At 49.6% G+C, this 17192-nt stretch overlaps 1 protein-coding gene and 1 pseudogene across 3 annotated transcripts in view; one reads left to right on the top strand and one right to left on the bottom strand.

Annotated features, from left to right (window-relative positions):
- Nucleotides 1–17192, top strand: part of PALLD (palladin, cytoskeletal associated protein) — a 388874-nt gene that overhangs the window by 210292 nt on the left and 161390 nt on the right. The gene's annotated exons all lie outside the window — the stretch shown is intronic.
- On the bottom strand, nucleotides 3719–4112 carry LOC112066729 (60S ribosomal protein L31-like; annotated as a pseudogene).

Raw genomic sequence — 17192 nt, 5'->3', positions numbered from 1 at the left:
TTCTTTGCTGTGCAAAAGCTTTTAAGTTTCATTAAGTCCCATTTGTTTATTTTTCTTTTTATTTCCATTTCTCTATGAGGTGGGTCAAAAAGGATCTTGCTGTGATTTATGTCATAGTGTGTTCTGCCTATGTTTTCCTCTAAGAGTTTGATAGTGTGTGGCCTTACATTTAGGTCTTTAATCCATTTTGAGTTTATTTTTGTGTATGGTGTTAGGGAGTGTTCTAATTTCATTCTTTTACATGTAGCTGTCCAGTTTTCCCAGCACCACTTATTGAAGAGGCTGTCTTTTCTCCATTGTATATCCTTGCCTCCTTTGTCGTAGATTAATTGACCACAGGTGTGTGGGTTTATATCAGGGCTCTCTGCCCTGTTCCGCTGATCTATGTGTCTGTTCTTGTGCCAACTAATTCATTTTTTAAATTGTTGAGACGTGTTGAAAGATACGACCAGCATGATGAGTACAGTTTACTCATAATTTTAATGAACAAATATTAGTGTGCTTTAGTCATTAGCAACAAATGAAAAGTGAAATGTTTTTACCAGTCATATCACTGTCGTTAGCAAAATCTCAAATCCTGATTACCTGAGGTATCAATTTTACCCTTAAAAATCATGAGCTCTGGGAACTTTTTGGAAATTGTACCTAGGATTTAAATTCACATCTTAATTAGGAAGCCCAACTAACTACAGCAACTCATTTATTTCTAAGAACAGTATTTAGTATTTTACAGTTCAACATTAAACAGTGGTATAAGTCCTGGGGTTTGGTTTCCTTTCGAGCTGAGAACGTTATCTGTCCTGCGGGTGGAGGGAACCACGTGGGCCTCTGCTACACAAAGCTCGTCAGTAGCTCAACAGCCCACACGGGGTGTCTAGGCCACAGTCTGGGTATGTCCTGCCTAGTTTCCATGTTAAAAGGTTTGGGGTGGGGGTGAGGCCAGGGGATGGTGCAGCCTGAGATTGTGCGGAGTTGCCAGTCTCCTTTTTTTCTCGTTGGAACGAACGTATTTCTGGTCTGAGCCTCGTTCTGCTCTGGGCAACCACTTTCTTATATTATTTCCTGTCTGTCTTCAGCTTTCATCAGCCTTTGTCACAGATAAGCTACTGCAGCGGTTTTTAAAAAGCAACCTTGAGGAACACAATATTCTTTTTTTTTTTTTTTTTTTTTTTTTGCGGCACGCAGACCTCTCAATGTTGTGGCCTCTCCCGTTGCGGAGCGCAGGCTCCGGACGCGCAGGCTCAGCGGCCATGGCTCACGGGCCCAGCCGCTCCGCGGCACGTGGGATCTTCCCGGACCGGGGCATGAACCCGCGTCCCCTGCATCGGCTGGCGGACTCTCAACCACTGCGCCACCAGGGAAGCCCCACAATATTCTTAAAAAGGGAACTTTCTGGAAAACTCAGGCTACTCCTCTAAGTACCAAAATTAGAAAGAAGCGGAAAGAAGGAGAGGAGGAGGCTCGTGATGTTGGAAATGTTCTGAAACATCTGCCTCTCTATGGCGCCCTCTTCCTGGAGGTCAGGGTCAACGTCATGAATATCAGAGATGGAGCCTGTTAGCCTTTGAGGGGCTCAGGCAGTATAACATTTAGGGCTGTTTGTTTCTAAAGATGTCCTGCTCTATGCAGTCAGCATGCCACTGAGCTCAAAAGACAGGTCAAGACAGCCTCGTCCTTCCCAGTTGCCAGACCAGACTCCGCTCGAGGCCCCTTCCCAGGGCGTCGGGAGGCCTCACCACCCTCACATCCCTACTGCCACCTCCTCTCCAGGCCTGGGCGCCCCTCCATCCAGTGCATCTACTGGGTAGATGATTTATCTCTCTTGCAGACAGGGCTGTGCCTTTCTGGGGTGGGGGGAACCACTCATAGGCTAAAGCTCTTTCCCTAAGTGTTAATATTTTCCCATCCCTCCCTTCCCTCGGGTGCTGGCGTTTGGGTGCATCTAGTAGGTTGCTGTGCTGTTTACACAGGCCACAGTCCCGCGGCCAGGAACCCCCTTTCCTTTGAGGCTGGAGCCGTAGGTTTTAGCTCTGGGTCTGTGTCCCCGATGGGGGCTGGAAGTGTCTCTTCTGGAAAAGTGTGGGTTCACTGCATCGTTTTTGTCTGACTTTCTCTTTCCCTGTTCCTGTACCTCCCATGTTTGCAAATTATTTTTATTGCCCCCGTGTGAAAAGTGGAGTGACCCCTACGGATAGCTGGGCATTTGACCAACTTGCACAGATTGATACAAACCTTACCATGGGGAGAGGCAGACGAAGGCCCAGGAGCCGTCCAGTGGTGCCATATGGGGAGCTCCAGTGGTCCTCCGCCTCCAAGCACGGGTTAGTGGGGCTCAGCTGATTGCCTCGGTTTTGCTTTTATTTCTCCTTTCTCAAAAAATGGCATCAAGGACTTCCCTGGTGGCCCAGTGGATAAGACTCCACGCTCCCAATGCAGGGGGTCCAGGTTTGATCCCTGGTCGGGGAACTGGATCCCACGTGCCGCAGCTAAGTCCGCATGCCGCAACTAAGAAGTCTGCATGCCATAACTAAAGATCCCACACGCTGCAACTGAGATCCCACGTGCCACAACTAAGACCTGGCACAGCCTAAATAAATAAATATAAATAAATAAATAAATATTTAAATGGCATCATTTTGTGAGTTTAAAATGTTTGCCTTAATAATTAATGTGCCTTAGTTTTGCTATATACACATACTGAGGCGCACACACACACACACACACACACACGACATCCATGTGCTAGCGGCCGGGCCTGTTTCAGGAGCTCAGGGATGTGAGTGTGTGTCTGGAGTTCCCATGGTTGTGAGGCAGCTGCAGCCCCAAATACCCTGTCCTTGCACCAGTGTCCAGAGCAGGAGGGACGGGGCAGAGGCCATATGTCTTGTGAGGCTCTGTTTATTTTTATTCTGGAGAAATTCCTTTCCAGCAGAGTTTCCCCTAAGTGTCATTGACCACAACTGTGTCTTGGGTCCATTTTTCTCTCCCAGAAAGGGTGGGAAAGTGAGGACCGGCAGCGGGGCGTGGAGTCACCCCAACTCCTGAGACGACTCACAGCTCAGAGGGCCCAGTGTTCAGAGACTCTCCATCTGTTATCTGAGAAAACGGAATTCGACATGGGTGTTGTTATGGAGCTCACACAAGTGGATCCCCGTCTGCCCCAGCAGGTTTAAAAACATTCCCAGAGAGGCCCTCAAGTTCTTGCCTCCAACTACCAGTGACCCCAGGGACCAAAACGTGCTGCCAGTCGTGGTGAAGAGACGGAGAAAAGCAGATGGTTAGAGGCAGCTGCAGAGGGCCAGGGGGATGTTAGCGACGTGAGCCGTGACCTGTTCAAAGCCTTGTCTGACGGATGAAGAGGGTTTGCACGGGGGGTTCTCCTGAAACCTCGTTCTTTCCCAAGCAGCCTCCGGAGCCCTTTGGAGCCCAAGGAGGCATGCAGGTGGACGCCCGTGTTTGCCCTGTTTGCTGCCTGAGGTTCCAGGCAGAGTAAGATGCCAGTCTGTGTCCCCTTCTCCTTCAAACACCCAGATCTTACTTGCCCTCCAAAATGAGTGGGGCGGACACGCGGGCTGTGCTCAGCATTAGTCTTCAAGGTGGTGGAGTGAACCAGATGCTCACAGCTGAGAGAACTGTGAGCTGGGTTGGTGTCAGACATGTTTGGAGCCTGCCTTGTGGTGCTGGTGGCAGTTCTGTGGCTTGACCGGGCCCTCAGCCGTTAGTTCTCACCCACACTGACTGCGTGTAGACCTTTGAGAGCGGTGACAGGTACGTAGGTAACCAACGTACAGAGCTGGTTTGGTACATCTTCACCCTCATTACGTTTTCTGGACGACTGCACTTGGATGCAGTACGGGACATTGCTTATTCCTGTGGCCCAGCAGCTTTGTCGAGCCTGGGGTCAGTGCATACGTCTGGGTGAGTTCCAGTTCCCTTCATGGCAAATTTTCGGATTTCTCTGAGTGCCCGAGGGGGAGGCCTCTTGAAACCCACTCACGGAGGCGCTTGCAAATGTTGATGGTGTATTCTCTGGTCACCGCCGTGTTGATGGCGGCCCGGACCCTCTTCTCACCGCCCTTCTTCGCGGGAGCCATCCTGCTGGGCTGGGGGTTGGAAAGGAGCTTTTTTTTTTTTTTTTTTTTAAAGTAAAATTGTATGTGAGTATTGATATTTTTGAGTACCAGATGAAGAAGACATCTGTAGGGTGAGAAACTAAAGAAAACGCACTTGGCGACATTCAGGCCCATTAGGAGCAAGTCAGCTCTGTTGGTCACGAGGAGTTTGGAAAAGCTTCTCTCTACGTGCAGCGTGTTCACCGTCACACAAGTGGCAGATGGCAAGGTTTTATTCTAGGAGAAATTCCTTCACTGATAAGGTGCTTGGTGGTAAGATGAAAGCTCTCTGTTTTGTTTTCCCCGACCTCTCCTCTGCACTCCCTGGTGAGGTTGGTGAGGTTCTGGTTCTTTCCACGAAGGTGGGCAGCCTCACTAATCCCTCCATGTTTCCCTCAATTCACTAAGAGCCTCTTGGGGGCGACTCTCTGCTCCCCGAGTCCCCGGCAGCCCCGAGAGTCCTGAAACCCACCAGGACCAAGAGGCCGAAAGAAGGGATCGCTCAGCCCTAGCTCCTCCAAAGGAACAATCCGGCCGTTGGGAGGTTAATGTCTTGCTTCAAAGACCAAGACGGACGCGACTTTTTGGGCCTCGGCTGGGGTTCAGGCCAACGTGGCCACGGGCTGTGTGTGTCCCTGGCCCCGAGCCTGCTCCCCAAGGCAGCATCTGTGAACTCCGGGCACGGAAGGCATCGGACCCCTCGCCCTCATTTCTAACCCACGTTACCTTTGTCCTAGTTCTCAACTTCCAAGGCCATTTCATTCTGTATTTTTCATTGGTTTTGTGGTCAGAAACCGATCGGAGAAAGGGGAGCTTAAAACTGGTTGGGAGTCAGGATTTGGAATCAGTGGCGCTGCAGGAGTTGTTTTCTGTAACTAAGAGCTCACTCTCAGAAGACACACACTTAGGATAACGACGTGACCGTGGGGTGGGAGGTGGCCCCTCGGCATGGCAGGGGCCGCTCACGGGAGGCCGGAATGGGAGGCGTCCCGGACAGCCCTCAGCCGTCCCGGACGGACAGCCCTCAGCCATCCCGGACAGCCCTCAGCCGTCCCGGACAGCCCGCCCTCAGCCGTCGGTAATCTTAGCTTTGTTTCTCTAATCCGCATCCGCCTCCCACCCCAACACCCCCAGGCTGTTCCCGCCGCCCCACCCGACGCAGGCCTGGACGTCCCAGTTCATCCAGACAGCTCCTTCTGTCTCCTGCCTCTCCCCTCGTTAATCCTTGTAAACCGCCCCCCCCTCCCTGTTCACACTGACCCCAGCTGACAGCACGTCAGTCGCTCGCGTTTCCATTATTCTACTTCTTTGCTTTCATACATAATTCCGAGACTATCACATGTTGCAGCTGGCAAAATGAATAAGTAAAATATTTATTGGACAGTTTCAGTTATAAAGCTTTCTTAGAAAATGAAAAGAAGGCCTTCGAGCCTAACGTCCAGGCAGGGAAAATGGCCCGTTTTGATGACAGCTAACCCAGGAGCCGCGGGCTGCCCTCCGCACACGTGAGCAGCATTGGCGGGGGCCACCGTCACCCAGGACGCATGTGCCATCCCCCACAGGGAGCTTGTCTTGGGGCTGCGTCCTCGCTGCTGTAACGGGAGCCCCTCTCTGGTTCTCCTGCAGCATTTACCTGTGTCCCCTCTTCCCCGATTAGCAGACATCATTGTTTGGCCGTGGAAAGCAACTCCTGACTTGTAGTTGCACAGGGATCTTGTATACACAGCAGGCAGTGCGGTATTCCTTGCTTCCTCTTTGTTAATTACCGTGTCAGGAAGATTTGAGAAAATGGTCCAGGCCATTCTCAATGGATGGTTGAGCTCCCCGTATATCAAGCATTTGTGAGTGTTGTAAGCCACTCAAGGACGCACGTCCACAATCACCAGAGGGTCTCAAACACTGGGAAACATCCTAAAAGATTTGTGAAAAGACAAATTGTAGAAGAAGAAAAATTGTGACGAGGCCCTGAGCTCCCTATCTGGTCCCTCCTACACATCTGCATTTTCCTTCTGTGAATGCGCTTTTGAAGAGAGGAAACCTGCTTCGTCCCTCAGTCTAATTCGAAATTTTGATTGTTTCAGGAAGACTTGGCCATTTTGAATTGTGGATATAGTATGGGAAAAAGACATTACAAGTCTAATTGTTGATGTGTCTGCTTGTTCATTATGACTTTCATCTCCAGAAAATGTCATCATGCTGTGATTTTTTTCTGAGCTGAAACTGACAGATATTAAGTTTCTTAGTCGACGGAGCAGGTGTGTTCAGGATAATTGGGCAGGAGACAACTGGAAAGGATGGTAAAAAAAAAAGCTAGAGTTGGAGTAGCTGGGATGCAAAGTTCTTTTGAAAGACAGAAAACGTTAATTTAAAAGAGTTCAAGAGTTGAAGCCAAAAGAGCTGGCCAGGTTGTGTAGAAAAAGACTCTGCAAGACTCCCCCGGCCACACTTCCCTTTGAATGGCTTTCCTACCGCCAGTGACATGAAATTGATGCAAATCCTGCCTTCCCAACTGCTCGTGAACTTCAGGGCAGAGGGTGATAGCAACTACAATTGAGTTTAAGAAAACAGGCAGGATGTCATTAAAATCTTTTAAAATGTTCTGTGACATCTGTTTTCCATTTTGCTCTGCTGTTTAATTAGCTTCAGTCTTGCACAACTGCAGAAATCTTACTTGCTCGAAATAGTCTCTTGGAAGAAGTGACCTTTATTTAGTAGAGAAGAATGTTGAGTGTCATATGGGCTCGATTAACTTCATCCCACGTCGTAACTTTCCCATCGGCTTCAGGGTCCGTCGGCTCATGGCTGTACAAATCAAACTCCGGGGGGTGGGAGCTCTCAGTGGCCAGTTGGTGCCACTGTCATATTTCTGAGATATCAAAAATGGGAGAAACGTTAAAGGGAATAGTGACACTTCCAGAAACTGTTTTTATATGCCTTCACGTCTGTTACGAAGGTTGCTGGCTTCTGAGCTAGTGAGGAAGTCAAGTCCTGGAAGAGATTCCTTCCTTGCCTTTGTGCTGGATGTGTGATCTCTTTGATAAGACTAATTGTCCCGAGGGGTGGGAGCGCACGATACACCCTGTAGAAACTTGGAACACGGGTGCCTCTTTGCTGAGGTCCAGTGGTCCCAGGAAGCTCATACTGGGCAAATCCTGGAGGGCAGCCAGGAGCACTGTGTCAGCAGCAGAGGGGAGAGAACGCGCTTCATCCGCAGCTGACTTTATGCTTCTCTTCGCCAGAATGCCCCACGGCTGGGCCTCGAGATGAGGACGCCGCGGGGACGGCGCAGTCACCGTGCGCTGGCCCCCGGCGAGGCCTGCTGGGTTCCCACAGGTCCCCTTGGCTTTCCTGAGGGGAGTCTGGACAGCAGGGTGCACCGTGCCCACCTGACCTTTCTCTGCGGGGAAATCAGTGGGTTTTAATTACACGTAGTTCACGTCTTCTGTGCGTCAGCCCGGTAGTTGTCACCGGTTCCAAGTCCTCCTTGAGTTCCGTACCCAGCGTCTCTTGTGCACATCCTTCGCCTTTATCTGACCAAGCAGCCTCTGCTTTCCCACAAAGGAGATGCCCTTAGCTCTCTGACCTCTGGCTCAATATCGAGGCCATATTTGTCCTGGAGAAGGAAAAAGTCACACGGAGGAGAAGACTGTGTGTGTTTAAAGTATTAGGGCGGTATCGAGACGTTGTACATCATAAATGCTTCATTTGGCTGGACGACCACACGCGCGGCGTCCGGGGGACAAAGGCAGTTTCTGCGCGGGGAGCACACCTGACCCAGGCGTTCTTTCTTGCGCCGTTCCGATGCTTCAGACACCCACCCACTGGGAGAGTGTTTCCCAGTGAGGCTGTACGAAAATCAGTAATAGGAGTTTGTGAATAGCGTTTAGTATTTGGAAAGATCTTGCAGGTTGCACGGGTCTGCTGGGGTGCCGGGTTTATTGGCCTTTGGCTACAGCCCTCTTCGTTCGCTACCCAGCCCTCCCCACGCTGACCGGAAGCTCCGGTGGGTAGTGAGCTATCCCCCCTGTTCAGTACCAAATGAGAAAACAAGCAAGCCGTTTATTGCATGTAGTTGGATTTCCTTTAAACAACCAAAGACGCCTTGACAGTCTCCCTCCCTGTTCTCGGCGACTCACATGCTGCCCCTGGACTCCCAGCCTTTTCACACCTGTGCTCCTCCAGCTGCCTGGCCAGCCCCGCCGGCGAGCAGCCCATACCCCGCCGTCCAGAGGCACAGACTGCCTTCGGTCGCCGTCCGCCCCCGCTGGGCTGAGGGCTTCCGCCCCGGGGACCCTCGTGTCTTTACTCTCTGAGGGCGGTCTCCCCACGAGACGAGAGGTTCTCGGACACCAGGCTGTGTCCGTCCTGTGAGCTTTGCCCCAGCCCTACCCCAGCCTTAGCACACAATCGGCGCTCAGTAAATATGAGTGGGCTTAATGGACGGGTTATATTTATTGTCACACTGAGTGGCATTTATCCGCGTGACGCCCGCTTACATGGCTAGGCCGTCCTATTCTGGAGGAGGAGCTTATCCCTGGAGGCATCAGCCATCTCCAGTAGCGCAGGGTCTCGGACAGAAACTTAATTTAGTTCAGTTACACCTGAGGTGTTTTCCATGGGGCACTGCAGATTTTGTTACAGGCTGTAACGATGATGCTTCTTGTCCTCTCATCAGGCAGTCCTGTGAAAAGTCTCTCCTTTGCTCAAAATCCCTCTCACCTTGTCATGAAAGATTCGGTTGTATTCAGTTCCTAGTAAGAGAGCAGTATGTGATCTGAGGCCTGTGAGCAGCCTCAGGTCAAAGAGAGCTTGGGTTGGAACAGATCCCCTGTATCCGCTGCACAGAAAAAGTTTGAAAGAGGTCGCTGACGGGACCTCTAACCTTGCTTGTTTTCTGCCTGTTTTGTTTGTTCGGGCCTGGCAGGGAGCCCAAAAATAAAAGCTCGCTTCAGTTTGACTTTCGCTGAGGTTCAGTTTTGCAGTCCTCCAAACACCCTCCGGAGCCCTCTGTATCTGTGGACGTCTCCCGGACTTCCCAAAACAGACACAGCGTAAACAGGGGGAATTTGGCAATTTACAGATGTAGCAGATGGGCAGCTGCTTCCTTGGTCTGGGAAGTGTTTGCTTCAGATAGAGCAGACCCCAGAGGAAAACTAGTCTGGAAGCTCCGTGGGGGTCTCCGCCCTTGGCCTCCCTGGCAAAGCAGGGTCGGGGGAGCAGCCTGATGTCAGAAGCCAGCAACCCCCAACCCGGGAAGGCCCTCGGCCCAGAGGACCACCCTCAGCGGCAGTGGCCTCGGTTCCATTGTTCCCAGATGACCCAGGGGAGACCACCCTCGGGGGAGAGGGTGGTGTCTGACAAAAGTTCGGGGAAAGGGTGAGCTGCGGGGCGGTCCCCGGGGGCCTCTCCCCTCTGCTTCCCTTTGCTTTGCTGGGTCGGCCTGTTTCGGGACACAGACCGGGAGGCAAGGGCATCCCCTCATAGCAGCTCTCCATCCTCTGCACCGTGGTCGGTCCGCAGGGCCCCTGCAGAGCCGCCACCATCTCGGGGTTACAGACAGAGTCCCCGGATTTCTCAGGGGTGTAGAACAGAGCCACACATGGCCCAGGTAAAGCCCTGGGAAAAATAGGACTCCAATCTCACGGTCTCCCAGTAAGGGACCAAAGGATTCAGACGATTTAAAGCCAGAGGGAACCTCGGCTCAGAACAACCTCAGTCAGTTGTTCCAACGCCTCCGTTTTTCTAGGAGACAAGATGAGACCGCTGATCGTAAGGGACTTGGCAGGGGAGGTCTTATGATGAAGAGGACAGTACAGGCTCTGGGGTCAGGCCTCAGCGTGACTCTTCACCGCCTCGTTATTCTGGCCGTGACCTTGAGCAAGTCCCTCACCCTCTTTGAGCCTCAGTTTTATCATCTAGAAAATGGCATAATAATGGCGCTTGCAGGACTCTTGAGATGATTACGTGAGAGAACATTCATGTAAAGCTCTTAGCATAATGCCTGGCGCTCGGTAAGTGACTAAAGATCGATAACATCATCATTATGATCATCACCATCATCGTTTTTATCAACATCATCACTATCAAAGCCAGGACCCAGGACCCAAGTGTCCTGGTTCAGTATTTCTTCTACTCCATTCTTTTGACTCATCTTTGTATATAATGAATACTATTTGGGGGTGCCCCACTCTACGGGATATGTTAAAGCCCAAACAGAGGCAGTGTCATTAGTTTAGAGACTGAGATGCTGGGCAAATAATGATGCATTCTTTAAAAAAAAAAAAAAGGTAATACTTAAAAAGAGAATTGAGATAATAGCTGAAATTTTATTTTGGATTATGTGTTTCTACATGGTTACATTCCCATATTTATATTTTAATAATGTTTCCCTGTAGAAGCACATATTCTAATGTATCACGAAGTGTGTATTAGAAAGAGTTCTCTCCTGCTATTTTCATTCCTTCTTCATTCCAGTATTGTCATAGACAACTTTTAAAATTGAATACGTTCCACTTACAAGATTCCAAGTGATTGTTTCGGTTGGTCATAAAAGCATTGTTGATGTAAGAACTACCGGAGCCGTTCTGCATGTGATCTAAACAATCCAGAGGAACAGTTTACCTTTGGGAGGTGCTGAGTCCTGTGTGCAGGAGAGAAGATGAGGGTTGAGTGAAACTTCCAGATTAACATGTTTTTTCCTGCTGTATGTGCTCAGGAATGTCGAGCCATCAGTCAGATCCATTCATTAAGTTTTATCTTATCCTAACCACACTGAGGCCAGGAAGTCAAGGGTCCAAAATAAAATCACGTTTGCACCCCACCTCCTTCTAGTCAATAAAATGTTCCTGTTTTTCATTGCTCTTCTCTCCTCTTTCACCAGCTTGGATCTAGTCTTTTAATCTGACACGGTTTCCTTATTTTCTTTCTTCCCCCTTTAAGCACACAGTATGCATATGCGAATTCTAAAAAGCCTGCTTGGATTATCGGATTACCCTAATCAGACCATTCCCTTCATCAGGAGCAGGGACTTGGAACTCCAGCATTTGCAGTTAAGCCTGAGAAGGAAAACCGGTGACACAAAAGGTGAAGCCTTGAGGGCAGAGGCCGTGTTTTACTATCACGTGTTTCCAGCATTAGCAGTGCTTAGCGCGGAGACCCTCTCAGTAGATATTTGAATGAATAACAAACTTTTCTCCATCTCCAATCAGTTTATGGGTATTGCAGCAATTCTTTTCCCAGGGCAGAAGAATATTGTGAACGTGTGGATCTTGTGAAAGTTATTATTTCAGTGGCTTAGACATTACTGCCAGAATTAATAAGCTGTGGTCCATCCAGATGATGGGATATGATTCACTGCTAAAAAGAAATGAGCTATTAAGCTATGAAAAGACATGCAGGAACCTTACATGCACATATCACTAAGTGAAGGAAGCCGGTGTGAAAAGCCACTACGCACTGTGTGATTCCAACTCTGTGACGTTCTGGGAAAGACAAAACTATGAAGACAGTAAAGAGACCAGGAATTGCCAGGGGTTGGGAGAGGGAGGGCTGAATAGGCAGAGCACAGAGGATTTTTAGGGCAGGGAAACTACTCTGTATGATACCATAGTGGTGGATACAGGTCATTATACATTTGTCCAAACCCATAGAATGTACAGCCCCAAGAGTGAAGCCTCGTGTAAACTCTGGACTCTGGGTGGCAGTGATGTGTCAGCGTAGGTTCATCAGTTGTAACAAACGTCCCATCTGGTGGGGATGTTGATGGGGGGGAAAGGCTGCGTGAGCTTTGGGCGGGGGACATGTGGGAAATCTCTGTAGCTTCTGCTCAATCTTGCTGTGAACATAAAACTGCTCTCAAAAATAGTCTGTTAAAATAAGGAGGAAATAAGTTGATATATCAAGAGGTCAAAAACATGAATGATAACAACTTGAAAGTATTACAGTTATGAAGACCCTGCCTGGAAGAGGAAACAGTCAGAGGAGGTAGAGACGGTAGCTGATGGCTGAGAGCCATCCGTGAAGATGACGTGGGGAAGGGTCTCAGAAAAGGGACTTGGTGTTTGTCCGAGAAAGGGATCTGCAGGATTCCAGGCTGGCGAGGTGTCCAGAGAAAGCATTGACACCTGGACGCCTGCCGTCAAGAACCAGTGCTGACAAGTGGAGACTTCAGAGCTGATATCTGAAATGAAGCAGATTGCAGGTCCAGCTGGAGTCCATTTGCTACAGATTGCCTCTATGTATAGGTAGAGAGAGGCACACAGTAGGTACTTCACAGCAGGTAGCTACTGTTGTTACTACTTATTTATCGCTCGTATGTCAAGGTTTCCCGGCTACCGTGCAGGGGTGTTGGTGTCCTGCTCACACCAGCCACGTGGACAGGCAGACAAGTCATCCCCCAGGGAGGATGTCCTGTCCGGGACCCTGCCCTGGGGGTGAGGTCTGGGAGGACGTTTCACCTTCAGTTTGAGGAGTGTCAGTTTTTCACTCCTGCGTAAAAGCGTGTCCGGCTCTCAGCAAAGGCATAGAAATTGACAGGACACAATAAAGGCAAAGGATGCGTAGCCTAGTTCCAACAGTCGGTGTTATTCTTTTCAGGGAAAGTTGTAAGTGGGACAGACACAATTTCAAGTCGGAAATTCAGACACGTGCACTTGACCATGAGACAGCAGATCTGAGTCTACAGCTGTGCAGGGAGATTCGGGCTGTGTGGTCCCCATCTGTAGAGAAGACAGGGAAACTGAACCGTGTGTAGAGAAAAAGACCACAGTCCCCGTCGTGTAAAGCTGTGGGATGGAGTGGCAGGCGGCCGGTCATCTTGTCTGTCCCCTAGTTTCAGGGGGGCCACGCAGCTTGCCCAAGCCAAATCTTAGCTTTTTAGAGAATATTAACATCTTGTGGTTAAGATACTATAAATATCATCAGAGGAATTCCAACATTTTGAAAGATTCCAACTGCTAGAAAGAGAATAATTGTTTTTGCCCTGGATACTGAGCCTATTTTAGTAGAATTTGAAAGTCTTAACCACCAAGTCACAGCTCAGTTATTGGAAGTAGCCGGATCTCTTCTGTCGTCAGCCCTCATCCCATATTCCCATTGTGTTCTGTTTTCGGAGTTTATTTGTAATTGTTTCTTCAGAAAAGAGAAATACAGGTAAGGGATGGAGGTTCAGGAGAAAATGTTAATGTTGAAACGAAGGCTGCAGCGTCTTAGATGATAATTTATGTGAAAAGTGCTTGTTGTAATCCTTTTGCTTTAGAGAGGTAAATTGACACAGAAATATTCAGAAAATAAATGGGTCCAGATCCGCGGTTTTCAGAATATGGTCCCCCAAACCAGCAACATCAGAATGAGCTAGGAACTTGTGGGAAATGCGGATTCTTTGGCTTCTCCCAAATCTACTATATCCGAAACCCTTAGGGTGGGGACCAGCAGTATGTAGTTTAACAGGCTTGCAGGTGACCCTGAGCACTGGTATAGATAAATGATTCAGACAGACAGCATTGATTTAGGAGATAATTCTGAGCAATATGCGAGCAAATACATCAAATCCTTTAAAAAAGAAAGCTTTGTTGATTTCTGCAGTGTGTTAGTTTCCTATTGCGATGAAACCAATCACCGTAAATTCACTGGCTTAAGACAGCACCTGTTGGTTATCTCACAGTTTCCACGGGTCAGGTGTCCAAGCGTAGGTCGGCCGAGTCCTCTGCTCTGGGTCTCACGAGGCTGCAGTCGAGGTGTCAGCCCAGCAGCGTCTCATCAGCGGCTCAACCAGGGAGGATTTGCTTCCCGGCTCCTTCGGGCCGTTGCCCAAGTTCACTTCCTTTCAGAGCAGGACGGAGGGCCCCTTTCTGACTTGCCGTTGGTGGAGGCTGCCTTGTCCCTAGAACTCCTGCCATGTGGCCACCCCCAGAGCCAGTCACAGGGACCAGTTTGCTTCTTTAAAGCTCTCAAGGCCAGGGGACGGTCTCCCTCTAGTCCGCGTGGCATCACACATCGGGTAACACATGCGTGGGGGCAATATCCCGCCACCTTTGCCAGTCAGGTGGGTGCGTCCTGTCACCTGCCCCACCCACTGAGGGTTGGAAACAAGTGACAGCCCCCCTGCACTCAGGGGCGGAGTGTGAGCTGCAGTCACTGCAGGGCATGTTCACCACGTGGAGAAATTATCATTTGTTTTACAAAATTGACCACAACTTGCTTAGTGTACTTTTTCTTTTAAAATGAAGCACATTTGGGACTTCCCTGGCGGTCCAGTGGTTAAGACTCCGTGCTTCCATTGCAGGGGGCATGGGTTCGATTCCTGGTAGGGGAACTAAGATCCCATAGGCTGCATGGCCAGAAAATAAATGAATTAAACAAATTTTTTAATTAGAAAAAATTTTTGAAAATAAAATGAAGCACATTTGGGAAAGTGTATCTTCTTCAAGAAAACGTAATCTCGTAAATCACTGAAATCTTAGCAAGTTGAGGTCAAAGATGGATTGTTTTTCATTGTTACATTTATTTATTTATTTATTTTTGGCTGTGTTGGGTCTTCGTTGCTGCGCGCGGGCTTTCTCTAGCTGCAGTGAGCAGGGGCTACTCTAGGTTGTGGTGCGCGGGCTTCTCTTGTTGCAGAGCACAGGCTCTAGGCGCATGGGCTTCAGTAGTTGTGGCACACAGACTCAGTAGTTGTGGCTCACGGGCTCTAGGCGTGCAGGCTCAGTAGTTGTGGCACGTGGGCTTGTGGCTCATGGGCTCGATGCATGAGGGCTCAGTAGTTGAGGCACGCAGGTTCAGTAGTTGTGGCTCATGGGCTCTACGCGTGCGGGCTCAGTAGTTGTGGCTTGCGGACTCTAGCGCGCAGGCTCAGTAGTTGTGGCACACGGGCTTTGTTGCTCCGTGGCATGTGGGATCTTCCCGGACCAGGGCTCGAACCCGTGTCCCCTGCATCAGCAGGCGGATTCTTAACCACTGCGCCATCAGGGAAGTCCCAAAGATGGATTTTTTCTTCCAGGTACGAGAAAAATTCAGTGAGGTTAAGAAAAGTTATCGTCCTTAGCTGCTTTGACGTAAACATTCTTCCCCGGCCTCCCAGAGCATCTCCTGGCCATTCTTCTGGGCTCCACTAGAAGTCTCCCCACGAGGCCTTTCCTGATGCTTCTGACCGGAGCCCTCCTTCACCCTAACCCCAGTATTATTCTCCTCCCCTGGGTTACTTTACAGATACTGGGGTAGATGATTTGTCTCTTGCAAACAGACCTGTGCCATTCTTCTCTGTATCATTAAAGCCTCACTCAGTAACTGGACATAAGGAATACTCAATAGATGTTACATCCATGAGATCGAATTTTATATCTTTGGAGCCACTCAGGCAGCATAATATACACTAATATTAAGGACTGTTGAGTTATAAAAGCTATTAGCTAATAGCTGTGAAAGCTATTAGCTAATCATAGGTGTTGAGTTACTGAAATCTGTCCTGTGTAAGTTTCCACGTGAGGGTGACGTCATGTGGGAGCAGCCTTGGGGTCAGCCTTAGCCCCTGACTTCTCCATTCCCAGCCCAGCTGTGCGTGGCCTTGGGCACCACGCTTAATGTCTCTAAACCTCGCTTTCCTTAATACAGCCATTACTTAATAAGTATGAAGCCATTATTAATATCAGGGTGGAAGCAGTGACGTGTCCTGATGGTAGCAGCACAGCTCACACGAGGGCAAGGACGCAAGTCCCAGCTCAGCCCTGGAAGGAGGGCAGGTTGGCTTGAGAGGAGGAGGCCTGGCAAACACAGACCGCAGTGTCAACAGACGCTCTCCCTCTTTGCTGGTTGGAAGACTAGAGGAGAGGGTGGGGGGACTGGACCCGGGGACCCTGCTTTAGTCAGCAGCCGGCAGGGGGGCTGGTCGCGTTCTCAGAGCCGAGGGCAGTGTTGATGCTCTGAGACCAACGAGGGCACAGGAGCTGTTCGCGGGGTTTCAGGGCCGCGGTGTTTGCAGATGGACCACCCCCCCCTGCGTCGCCCCCAGCCCTGCCAAGTGCAGGAATTTACAAGGTCAGCCTCAGACTTACAAGTCAGTGGCTTGAGTGCCACCCCCGAGTTACTGCATTCCTCATGGTAATCTAATCAGTTTCTTAATAAAAAGGCAAGTCTTAACGGCGCTCTTCTGTGGAAGGGAGGAATTGATTTCCAGGGGCTTGGGTGCTCAGATGGTTATGAATTTGTATCTTTAAGCGTCTGTTACCCAGTTCTGTGCTCTGAGATTGGGTGAGATTGTGCTGCCCTTGCTTTCCTCCTGTTTTCACTCGATAGGCCTCTGAGAACCTCGTAAACGATCCCTGATAATTGTCGGTGACTGTGTCAGCATCAGCACTGGGATGCTTTGAAATTATGGTAATTTTTTTTTTTTTTTTTTTTTTGCCATTTATGTCTCCTGGCGACCTCCATAACTCACAGCTAGATTTTAGTGACCACAAAACTTCCTTAAATTCCCAATGTATTTTGGTTGTTACTGCTTTCAGTATCTGAACTCTTTTAAGATGGAAAGTGTAAATAATTACAAAATAACGTAGAGGCAGAATTTAGAGGGAAGAGAGTAAGCAGAGGAGAAGAAAGTGGAGAAGGAGAAAGAGGAGCCAGCCTCAACCATGAGTGAAGCTTCTGTTGGGGCTAAAACCCCTGAAATATGCTAATGGTGTGGACCTGCAGCAGCGGGGAGGGGAGCGAGCAAGCGAGAGTTTTGACAGATCGTTGAAGCTGAGACTGTTTTCATCACTGATCCTTGGAGGACGTAAAGCCCCCTCTTGACTAAGAACAGCTAACGACTCTGCAGCCGTCCCCTCTTAATATCAGTCACCTAAGCCCAGCTTGTGGTTCACTTCATGCAGAAGAAGGACATATGGAGTGCATCTAGTTTATCCTTTCAGCGTTTCAAAGTCCACTTGGCCCTAAATTCAGATGCCTCAACGTTTCTACCAGTAACCCCTTCCTTCCCTCCCTCCCTCCTTCACTCTGTCTCTCCCTCTCCCCCTCCCCTCTCCCCCTCCCCCTCTCCCCTCTCCCTCTCCCCTCTCCCCCTCCCCTCTCCCCCTCCCCTCTCCCCCT

Source organism: Physeter macrocephalus, chromosome 9 (genome assembly GCF_002837175.3).
Source record: "Physeter macrocephalus isolate SW-GA chromosome 9, ASM283717v5, whole genome shotgun sequence".
Taxonomy (NCBI): Eukaryota; Metazoa; Chordata; class Mammalia; order Artiodactyla; family Physeteridae; genus Physeter; species Physeter macrocephalus.
Note: the sequence above shows the minus strand (reverse complement) of the source record. Positions and strands in the feature narration are given on the sequence as shown.